Source organism: Carcharhinus amblyrhynchos, chromosome 1 (assembly GCF_965287045.1).
Source record: "Carcharhinus amblyrhynchos chromosome 1, sCarAmb.v2.hapA, whole genome shotgun sequence".
Classification (NCBI taxonomy): Eukaryota; Metazoa; Chordata; class Chondrichthyes; order Carcharhiniformes; family Carcharhinidae; genus Carcharhinus; species Carcharhinus amblyrhynchos.
This window is the reverse complement of record NC_137324.1, coordinates 103,531,648-103,541,171: the sequence shown is the minus strand read 5'-3', so window position 1 is coordinate 103,541,171 and position 9,524 is coordinate 103,531,648. Positions and strand designations below refer to the sequence as shown.

General features: G+C 42.7%; 1 pseudogene; it reads right to left on the bottom strand.

The window, feature by feature from the left end:
* Positions 1 to 3,836: 3,836 nt before the first annotated feature.
* On the bottom strand, positions 3,837 to 7,699 carry LOC145358513 (large ribosomal subunit protein eL33 pseudogene; annotated as a pseudogene).
* Between the last annotated feature and the right edge of the window lie 1,825 nt (positions 7,700 to 9,524).

Genomic DNA, 9,524 nt, shown 5'->3' with positions numbered 1-9,524 from the left:
CACACTGTCCCTCCCACACCCCGCAGTGGGTTTGGTGCTGTAAGGGAGTGGAGAGACGGACCGGCATGGTGGCACAGTGGTTAGTACTGCTGCCTCACAGCTCCAGGCATCTGGGCTTGATTCCCGGCTTGGGTCACTGTCTGTGTGGAGTTTGCACATTCTCCCCGTGTTTGCGTGGGTTTCCTCCGGGTGCTTCGGTTTCCTCTCACAGTCCGAAAGATGTGAGGGTTAGATTGATTGGCCATGCTAAATTGCCCCTTGATGTCCAAGGGTGCGTTTGTTAGAAGGATTAGCAGAGTAAATATATGGGATTACAGGGATAAGGCCTAAGTGGGATTGTTGTCAGTGCAGACTCAATGGGCTGAATGGCCTCCTACTGCGCTCTATGATTTCTATGATTTCAAGAATCCTCTGGGAGCCAAAAAATCAAAAACTCGCCAGAGTTAAAACAGACTGCACCCCTCAAGAAGAAATTAGATGTAGCTCTTAGAGCTAAAGAGACCAAGAAATGGGAGGGATGGCAGGATCAGGATATTGAATTTGATGACCAGCCATTATCAAAATGAATGGCAGAGTAGGTTCTAAGGCCGAATGGCCTACTCTTGCTTTTATTTTCAATGTTTCTAAGTTTTCCAATTGTCTGTTAATAGCAGGCCGGTTTTCTTGCACATAGTGGCGTGAATGAAATTGCATCTCATGAATGTTCATTAAAATAGTTGCTCGCCACCTCGAAGTTCAGCTTTCAGCCACATTCTTGAATGCTGCTGCAGCCCTTGTCAGAGGTGATTTTACCCCTTAAGTTCACAGACTGAGGATCACCATTGACAGAATCTTACACTAAATCCAACAGATTTGTTGAGAATTTAATTTGTTCGATTTACTTTGGCAATACTAACAGGAGTCAGTGAAATTAGCAAGTAACATACCCGTCTGATTTTGGCATAACAAACACTGCTGTGAACTCACAGTCAGTCCATTAGCCAATATCCACACCATTCTTTTCAATATGAATGCCAGATTTTGACCCAGCACTGGTGAAGAAGCAGAAATATATTTCAAATTCAGGATGGCGTGTTACTTGGAGGGGATCTTGCAGGTGGCGGTGTTCTGATGTGCTCGCTGCTTTTGTTCTTGTAGAAGTCACAGATGCTGCTGAAGGAGTCTCAGCGTTTTGCTGGAGTACATCTTGTGGATGGTACACACTGCAAACTACATGCTGCAAGATGTAAATGTTTAAAATGGTGGATGGGGTGTCCAGCCAAGCGGAAAGGCACTCTCCTGACTTGTGCCTTGTCGATGGTGGACAGACTTCGAGAGTCAGGAAGTGAGTTACTCATTGCAGAATTCCTAGCATCTGACCTGCTCTTGTAGCCATACTATTTATATGCCAAGTCCAATTCAGTTTCTGGTCAATGTAATCTCCAGATATTGACTTGCCAATGCCGTTTAATGTCAAAGGGAAGTGATTGGCATCTGTGTGACACGTGTGTCACTTGCCATTTTTCAACCCAAACCTGAATGTTGTCTGTTGTCGGTGCTGACTCGATGTGCCAAATGGCCTCTTTCTGCGCTGTAGGGATTCTGTAATTCCATGAAGGTCTTGTTGCATGAGGACATAAATTGCTTCAGTATCTGAAGGGTTGTGAATGGTGCAATTATCAACAGACATCCCCATTTCTGACCTTATGATGGAAGGAAAGTCATTGTCAAAGCCACTGAAGATGGTTCGGCCGAGAACACTACCCTAAGGAACTCCTGTAGCACTATCTTGGGACTTAGATACTTGGCCTCCAACAAGCAACACCATCTTCCTTTGTGCCAGGTGTGATTCCAGCCAGTGCAGAGTTTTTTCCTCAATTCCCACTTACTTCAATTTTGCTAGGCCTCCCCCACCCAAGGCACAATCTGCTACCCTCAGTGCTTCTTCCAAGTGGTGTTCCACATGGAGGGTGGAAGATGGTAAAGAGCTTTCTAGCCCATGTTTGACCTGATGCCATGAGATTAAATACAACAGAAGAGGTTAATGTACAAAATAAGGGCTCCTGAGATTGAGGGTATGGATTGAGGACAGAATGGACAGAAAATAGAGTCGGAATAAATGGGTATTTTAGATTGGCAGGCTGTATCTAGTTGATGATCACAAAAATCCGGTCTTGGGTCTCAGTTATTTATGGTCTAGGTCAATAATTCAGGTGAGGGGACCAAGTGTATGCATCCCAGTTTACTGACAATACAAAGTCCAGTAGGAAAGTAAGCAGTGAGGAGGACACAAAGAGGCTGATGGAGGATTCTTCTATTCTCTGTGACAATCTGCACAAACTCTCTGGCAGACTTCTCAGAGCACCTCGGATTTCTTGGCGTATATTCTGAAAACTTCTTCAGTAGCTTCGGCCCTCAAAGATCAGCACATGAGGCCTGTGCAGCAAAGTCAGTGTGTGATCTCACCCATTAGCAATCTGGCAGCCCTGAAACACTTGTGATCCCAATGATTCTCCATGTGAAGATACCTCTGATACCTTGAGAAAGAAAGCCTACAAGGCAGTGGAATACCCAAAAAGATGCTTGTACTCTTTCACTCATATCTCCTATTGGTCTTCAGGTGTGGAGACCTCCAAGCTGTTGATTTTGTATCATAGCCAGTGAACTCACAGCCGGCACCCAATAGATACCCGCAGCCTTCCTGAGCCTGCACACTGGGGCATCTCTAGCTCAGGTCAGGCAGAGTTACAGCAAACTTGCAAAGGAAAGCAGCATTATTCAAATTTGTTTTGACTTCCACTGAATCACGGAGCAAAACTAAAATCGCTCAAGAAAAGAAATCATTTGAGGCTAATGTAATTTCATTAATCCAGCACTTAATCTCCATTTAAAGGCCAGATCAGGCAGGAAACTATTTGCACTAGAAATGACTCTCTCCATTCTGTTAAAGATCATTTGTTATAGCTCCCATTTGACAGCTGATATTCCAGCCCACCTCATTCTGGAAGCACGTCTTGATTCAAATCCTAGCTGGCATCAAATTTTAGCTTCAAGTCCCAGGATCAGCATCCAGGAGTGTAAACCTGCAGTCCAAGGTTGGAAATAAACCTTTCTTATTTGCCAACAAGATATATCTTGTGATTTGAGTTGCAGAATCATAGAATCGCGCTGTTTAAAGTTTCTTTTTAAAGCTTATTTGTTAGTGTCAAAAGGAAGCTTACATTGCACATTGTAACATTGCAATGAAGTTACTGTGAAAGGGAGAGGCCCTTCAGCCCATCGAGTCCACACCGACACATTAGAAACACCTGAATTTCCACCAAATCTCATCTGCCAGCATTTGGCCTATAGCCCTGAATGTTATGATGCGCCAAGTGCTCATCCAGACACTTTTTAAAAGATGTGAGGCAACCTGCCTCTGCGACCCTCCCAGCCAGCGCATTCCAGACCATCACCATCCTCTGGGTAAAAATGTTCTTCTTCACGTTCCCCCTAAACCTCCTGCCCCTCAGCTTGAACCTATGTCCCCTCATGACAGACTCTTCAATGAAGAGGAACCACTGCTCTTTATCGACTCTCTTCATGTCTCTCATAATCTTGTACACCTTAAGCAGGTCACCCCCTCAGTCTTCTCTGCTTCAACGAAAACAATCCAAGCCTATCCAATCTCTCTTCATAACTTAAATGTTCCATCCCAGGCAGCATCCTGGTAAATCTCCTCTGCAACGCCTCCTGAGCAATCACATTTTTTTAACAGGACAGAAAAGCTAGGATTGGACATCCATTATTTAAGGACAAATAAATTTCTACTTTTTTGTCGATTTATTATTTGTTGTCAATTTATGTACAGCTGTGCTTTAAACCCTTAACAGCATCACATGAATCCTGTGCCCAATAATCTCAGTGGGCAGGTTACTGCTGAACTCAGTGTGCACCATGCCACTGTTTCCATGAGCATCAGTCACTTTACCCCAAATGACACGAGTCTTGTTCGGTTTACCGCCAGGAGTGACAATCTTGTGCTTTACACATCTCTTGCCCAGGTAAAATTCTGTTTCGTCATGACACTAAACACCCTCAATCTTCAGGAGAGCAGTGTGCTCTCTTTGGGTTCAAAGGCCTTGTTTATAACCAGTAAACACAGCTTTACATCATAATCTTCCAAGTATTGTGAGAGCACTCGTGGCAGCTGGGTCACTTGCCCTGACAACAAGAGGGGGGAGGGAAAAAAGGATTCCGGAATGATAGCTTCCAATTACTGTTCTGGGAAAGATATTTTTATACTTCATTTTCATCTTTTCCTCTAATCACCACCATCTTCCAGAACATCTATTCAGAGAGCTATCACAGATTTCCTCATCATCTTGGGAGATATTAGGTTTGAGTACTCTTTTGTCTGAGGGTGAAACCAGGATTGTGCTAGCCAAACAAAACAGGACAGCTTTCACAGCTGAAGGGCCAGAACCCTCCCTAGCCAGTCTAACTATTAATCATGTCATCTTATTGACACTAGGCTTCCTAGCTACATTAATAGCTAGGAAGTAACTATTAATGTAGCTGCGAGTAACCTTTTTGCTAGAATTATGTGCAGTGCCAAGGGGCAAAATTGTACTTTGCAGCTTTGGAAATGAATTGTAATGCATGAGGTTGCTGATATCTTTCTGCGGCCAAAGGCTGAATTGGCTTCATTACGCAGAGCTGTTTTATTTGTTTTTCGCATGGCCGTGGAAGATTGAGTTTGGAGAGTTCTCAATCCTCTCCAGATATATCTGGAATGTGTGGAAAATACTTCATTGATGTGTCACCAAAGTATCTTCAGTATTGAACCTTTCAACCTTTTTTTGCCATGATCACAAATACCAAATCTCAGATTTTGTGCATCACTGTAAATCTAAAATTCTTCAAAGAATGAGAGATAGAACTTACATTTATTATACATGGTGGCACAATGGTTAGCAGTGCTGCCACAGGGCCAGGGACCTGGGTTCAATTATAGCCTTGCATGACTGTGTAGAGTTTACACATTTTCAATGTGTCTCACAGTCCAAAGATGTGCAAATTGGGTGGATTAGCCATGAGAAATGTGCGGGGTCATGGGAACAGGGCAAAGAGTATCATCCGCAAACTTATTAATCAATCTTCCTACATTAAAGTATAAATCATTCATATAAACAACAAATACCAAGGGCTCCAATACTGATTCCTGTGGGACCCTACTGGACATAGGCTTCCAATCAGAAAAACATCCCCTAACCATTGCCTCTGCTTCCTGTTGCTCAACCAATTCTGGATCCAGTTTACCACATTTCCCTGGATCCCATGAGCTCTTACTTTTGCTATCAGTCTCCCATGTGGGATCTTATCAAAAGATGAAATCCAACTAGACTACATCAACCTGGACATGATCTTATTGATGTTTGTGGCACCTTGCTGTGTATAAATTGGCTGCCATGTTTTCTTATATTACAACAGTTATACTTGAAAAGCTATCCAATCACTTCTGTAGTGTTTAGGACAGACACAAGTTGTGCAAAGTGCCATCCAAATGCAAGTTTTGTCTTCTCAATGTAAATCCACTATCATTGGGAATGAGTAGATATCACAAGTGAATCAAAGGGCACTCATTGGAGCCATGGTCAGATTTGCACAAACTTGTTAATGAGTACTTCTCGTGGTGCTCGTCTCCAAAGCAGCTACATGAAAGGCTTCATGTCTGTTATCTAAACATTATTTTATCTTGTTGCCAAAGATTTGTTAAAAACAAGTAATAATTTGTGATTTAATACAGCTCTTTGAAGAGTGACTGATTGACTACAGCTTCTGCAAGCTCTGCAAATGCTTCCCTGCTAAGATAGGCTTTGGAGGCAGTTGCACTCACTCATTGCCAGTTAATAGAAATGAATCATCTGGTTTAATACCAGCTCATCTCTCTGGAATGAATTCTTTGATTGATCTTTGGCTTCAAGTAATGAAACCAGTTATGGGGCACTTTGAAAGCAAATCCTATTTTTGTTGTAAAATTGCCATTGTAAAAAACAAAAAAATCTGTACTATTTAAGAGCTAATTTTCCCACATTCAAGGATGACATTTGCTTTAACCATCAAATTTTAATGTACGACTAACAGTGGGCAATGCTCTCTTTTGAAATTTGGAAGGTGGAGGCTGAATATCTATGTCCTTACCGAAGCATGTTAAGAAAGCCTTGGACAGTGCTTGTATGAAAGTTCCATTTGTTAGTGAGACAGAAATGACAGTTATACCCAGAGTAACTTCACAATAGAATGATTTTCTGGTTCCCGCTGATGAAGCTAACAGTAGTTGGATCCTTCTCACCCATTGGGATTTCTACTCTCCTTTACAGCAATCTTTTGCTCCTATGTTTGGGTGGAATTCTCCCATCTCATCCACCCCACCACTGCTACCAGTGAGAACAGAGAATTTGGTGCTCAGCCAAAACTCTGTTCACTGCAGCTGCGTCAGAGAATATTTGTGCTGTACCTCTCTGACCTCTGGTTGAGGCTTCCAATGATGTCAAACCATTTGTTTTGGCCATTGCACTCAGCATTGGCACTTCAAATGTCCTCTAGTGCCACTTGTCTTGCATATAATATTAAAGGCTGAGCAATTTCTGGGAGCATGCATAAGGTCACACTACGCACTTTGTTTTCTAGGCTCGTTTATATTGGTTCGTCTGTCGATGGTAAACAAATTACACATAAACTGTCCATTCAGTAGGGTGGCTTCCTGATTGCATTTGCTTTGTCGTAGTGCTTCCATGATATAACATTTGGGTTCTTCTAAGAGGTCTTCATGGACTGTTTCTCTCAGAATAGAGGCTATCACAAGTTTGATCATTCTGTCCGCCAGCTCTGCTGAATGTGAAATCACAATCACGTTCCTTGTCTCTGCATTTACTGATGAATTGTTCAATAGTCCCTTTCAGTTACTGCATAAAGCTCATGAATCCCAGACAGGAAGGGCGGAATCTTGAAGTCACACTTACCGTCTGCGAGTTTGCCGGTCGGGATTCAAGATCCGAATGCCCGGATGTCTCAGTTCTCACCGGGAGGGGAGGGTTTGGACATATTAATTGTTCATTTTACCTGTAGCCTGACTTTTCTCTCATGATCTCTGTACCTACATCAAAGCCTTAAAGAAGATTTTAAGAAGCAAAGATAGAAGTATGATGTACCTGTCAATGGAGCGTGACTCCAGATTTTCAGTCTGCACTGAATTCTGCAAAGCCTATCAGAGTGATAGTTTGCAGATGTCATTTTAAGAATTACACTTTCCCAAAGCATTTGAAATAACCAAATTGCATATTTCCCATTGTAAACGTGGAGCTCATTTCACCTTACATCGTATGAGGCTTCTAAGGATCAACATTGCATCAGGGAGACGCTTAAAATTAGGATACATAACATTGCTTAAAATACATAGCAAAATTCAAATGACCTTTCACTGAAACTTATTACATACAAATCAGATCCACTTTGTTGCACATAAAAATACTTTTTAATGGAATTAACAGTGTGCCATGATAAAGTTATAAAATAAAATATTTCTTTTGCTTTCTGTGCATTACATATATTTTAAACATTTTTTAAAAATATTTTAAAAATATGATCCCAACCCAAAGAATGTCTGATGCCTCTACTCACTGCAACTTGTTCAGAAAAAAAGTGTGCAAACAAATGAGTGTGAATACTTACCTATCATCGGGGCAAATAAGTGATGTTAGTGCTGTTCTGTCACTTTCTTTGAGGCATTTCAGCGCAGCATGTCAATCCTGATAGTTATAAAAATACCAACAAGAGGTTTGAATGTGGCGTGCTTTCAGTGCTCATATGTGTGTCGGGACTTCTGTATTCTCCCAGTGCTCATTTGCAGCGCACAATCTCTATACATCAAGATTCAGAATGGACATTAAAGGTCACTGAGCAAATACATTTTTGTTTTTCATTCATTCATGAGATGTGGGCATCGTTAGTTAGTTGCTTATCCCTAATTGCTCTTGAAAAGATGGTGGTGAGCTGCCTTATTGAACTGCTGCAGTCTTGAGCTAAAGGTACATCCACAGAGCTGTTAGGGAGGGATTTCCAGAATTTTGAAACAGCGACAGTGCAGGAACAGTGATATATTTCCAAGTCAGGATGATGCATGGCTTGGAGGAAAACTTCCAAGTGATAATGCTTCTATATGTCTGCTGCCCACGTCCTTCTAAATGGTAGTGGTTGTAAGTTTGGAAGGTGCTGTCTAAGGCGCTTTGATAAGGTCCTGTAGTACATCTTGTTACATAGCAAGTATGAGGTTATCCACTTCGGCAGAAATAATAGTAGGAGGGATTACTATTTAAAGGGTGAAAAGCTGCAGCATGCTACTGTGCAGAGGGACCTGGGGGTCCTTGTGTATGAGTCGCAAAAACCCAGTCTGCAGGTGCAGCAGGTGGTCAGGAAGGCAAATGGGATGCTGGCCTTTATAGCGAGGGGGATAGAATATAAAAGCAGGGAGGTCTTGCTGCAACTGTACAGGGTACTGGTGAGGCCGCAGCTGGAGTACTGTGTGCAGTTTTGGTCGCCGCTCTTGCGCAAGGATATTTTGGCCTTGGAGGGAGTGCAGAGGAGGTTCACTAGGCTGATACCAGAGATGAGGGGGTTAGACTATGAAGAGAGACTAAATAGACCGGGTCTGTACTCGTTGGAGTTTAGAAGGATGAGGGGAGATCTTATAGAGACGTATAAGATAATGAAGGGGATGGATAGGGTAGAGGTAGAGAGATTCTTCCCGCTTAGAAAGGACAGCACGACTAGAGGGCACAGCCTCAAGATAAAAGGGGAGTTTAGAACGGAGTTGAGGAGGAACTTCTTCACTGAAAGGGTGGTGAATCTCTGGAATTCTCTGCCCATTGAAGTGGTGGAGGCTACCTCGCTAAATATATTTAAGACACGGGTAGATAGGTTTCTGACAGACAAGGGAATTAAGGGTTATGGGGAGAAAGCAGGAAAGTGGAACTGAGCCACGACAGATCAGCCATGATCTTATTGAATGGCGGGGCAGGCTTGAAGGGCTAGTTGGCCTACTCCTGCTCCTATTTCTTATGTTCTTATGTTCTTGTAAATAGTACATGCTGCTGCCATTGTGTGTTGGTGGTGAAGGGAATGAATGTTTGAGGATGGGGTGCCAATCAAGTGAGCTCCTTTGTTCTGAATGGTGTGAAACTTCTGAGAGTTGTTGAAGCTGCACTCCGACAGGCAAGTGAGAATATTTCGCTGCACTCCTGACTTGTGTCTTGTAGATGATGGACAGGCTTTGGGGAGTCAGGAAGTGAATTACTCGCCACAGGGCTTTCTTGGAACTCATGCGAGTATTAAGAAGTCTTTTAGAGTGAGCTAGAGTCTATACAAGGAGTTAAGGCCAAAATCTTGTGAACCCCTAGGTCAACGCCAACGTTTTTTAGAGCCCAACCTGTCCCTTATGCCTTATTATATGAGATGGAGTTGAAACAGTACTGTGTGCAGTTTTGGGCGCCGCACCTGCGCAAGGA